Source organism: Chinchilla lanigera, unplaced genomic scaffold, assembly GCF_000276665.1.
Source record: "Chinchilla lanigera isolate Chin_1 unplaced genomic scaffold, ChiLan1.0 scaffold00095, whole genome shotgun sequence".
NCBI classification, from domain to species: Eukaryota; Metazoa; Chordata; class Mammalia; order Rodentia; family Chinchillidae; genus Chinchilla; species Chinchilla lanigera.
The window spans coordinates 3390352-3392851 of NW_004955496.1; positions in this window are offsets into that span (position 1 = coordinate 3390352).

Consider the following 2500-nt stretch of genomic DNA (forward strand, 5'->3'; position numbering starts at 1 on the left):
CGGGGGACGGACCGCCACCGGCGACCAGGACTGGACCCGGGCCCGGGCGGGACCGGCGCGGGGCGAACCCCGCTCCCAGCCGGGCGCAGAGCTTGAGGGCAGCCCCACGGCAGGACGTGGCCCGTGGGACAAGCCGGGGACGGGCACCGGATTTCGTGTCTTAATTTCGTGACCGACCCTAGAGCGCTCTCGGGCGCCGGCGCCGTCCGCGGAAGCGCGCAGACCTTGGGCTCTCTGCCCCCAGCTGCGGGCGCAGGGACGCTGTGCTCACGAAGGCTGGCGGTGCCCGGTCTTTGGGGACCCTTGGAAAGCACTGCAGCAGCATTAGTCCGTGGCCGAGTAAAACGGGCGGGTGCCCTAAAGTGTCTGTTAGAACGTGGGCGCAGCCGACCCCTCCTCTCCACCGCTGCCCGGTGGTCCTCTTCCCTCCTGACCACCCCTGCCCTGGGGCCACCGCGCGGCCCGCGCCTGTCCAAGGCCCAGATGTGCGCAGGGTTCACCCCTTGCTTCCCGCGGTCTGGTCTCTGCTGAGTTCACCTCGCCCAGGAACACTACCTGAGATTGCTCCTCGCGTGGCCCCTGCCCCGCTCTACTTAATCTTTTCTCCTGCGCATCTCCTACTGGCGATTTTCTTATCTCCCCGCGTGCCTGTTCTTTGTGTTTGAATGCACACTCCACGAGGGCAGATACTTTGTTCGGGTCCCAGAACAGGGCCAGGCACATAGTAGGTGCTCATAAACGTTTGCTGGTTTTATTTGCTATATTACTCAGCTTTCCCCGTCTTTTTTTTTTTTTTTTTTTTGGTACCGGGGATCGAACTCAAGACCTTGTGCTTGCCAAGCAGGCGCTTGTGCCACTGAGCTATATCCTCAGCCCCTATTTTTGAGATGTCTGCAAATTCGAATTGTTAATGGAAAGTTCTGTAGCACAGTGACCTTACTATCCTGATCTCTTAGTGTTTGTAAAACTAGGAATTTTCGGCAAGAAAAGGAAAAACACGAGTTCCAACTTAAATGACTCTTTGATTTCCAAGTTGTTTTCTGTTAGCAAAACATGTTTCTATTTTAATCTCAGGAAACATCCATGCCAGTTCAGGCTGGGGACGTTATTTTAGGCAAACAGCTTGGTGTCATCCATTTCAGACCCTTCTAATGAAGTCCAAAAATGTAGAAGTCAAAATATTTTTTCGACAGAAAATCAAATTTTTGTAAATGTAATGTAGGCCTGGTTCCAGCCCCCGCGGGCTACCTCTCAGTTGTTTGCCTTGTTTATTGGTTCTGTATTGGATTCACAGAGAAGCTCAGCTAGAGCCCTGGATGACTGGGCGGGGCTAAGCCTCAGGGTAAAGAGCTGAGGCAAAAGAAAAGAGGGAGAGGGAGAGGGAGGGTAGGATGGGGTGAGGTTCTGAAGAAGCACAAGGCCCCTTGCTGTGCCCCCTGCCTCACCTACTTCCTTACACCTGCAGACACCCGATTGGTCTTCCTTCTCCACTAGGCTGGTGTCCACTCCCCACCCAGGAAGCTGTCTCTGACCTGCACTTGGCTGATGTTTGTGGTCCTACTGCTCTAGCACCCACCAAGAGGAGCTGCTGGGGACCCGTGCTGCAACTGCCTCCGGCCACTCTGAGTCCCAGGAGATAAGGTCTCACAGGAAGGCACAGGCAGCACCTGTGTGGTCAAATTCCCGTGCCCACGTTGCCTGGCACAGGCAGGAGGGCAGTGAGTATTAAGTAGGCTGGAGTGGATTGATTTGAACTCTGCCTGGTGAACGTTAGCTTCTCCCTTTAGTAGGACCTAATTATGTCGGTTTTTGTTCAGTCGTGGAATACGGAGGCTGCAGGACTCCCAGGGTCTAGCTGGATATTGTCCTGCTCTTAGAACCACCACTGATCGTTCAAAAAAGGAGGTGGCGTTTTTCCAAGTGCTGGACACCAAACCTAGGACCATACCCAGGACCTCACACATCCTAAGTAGGTGCTCTACCCTGAGTTACATCCTCAGCCCCACAATCTCAGTCCTAAAACAAACACGCAAAATGAGATAAAATGTCTTCCTATTCACAATAACTACTCAGCCAGTATGACAAAATTTTGGTGAGGGATCCCACCGTGTGATGCCACCTCATAAGTAGAAACCCAATTGTTCTCATGCACAAGTATCTATCTGTCATTGGTTATACTGTCATTGGTGTGGATAAGCAGCAAAATAGAATCAAACAAGCTTCACTTTAAACATTTGGAAGTTAGAAGCTCATAAGGACTTACTTTTTTCCCCACAGTGAATATTTATCAGGAGTCTACAGTGTATTCACCACGTCTAAGTGTGGAGACAAGCGAGGGACAAGATCAAGTTCTGCCCTGAGAGTTTCTGTTCTAGCAAGGAGCAAGGCAGTGCTACGCAGAGGGAGAAAGATATAAAGAGAAGATAAAGGAAGGTTACAGCAACAGAGAAGTGATGAGGCTGGGATGTGCGATGGAGTGGTTTGGCCACCTCTGCACCGG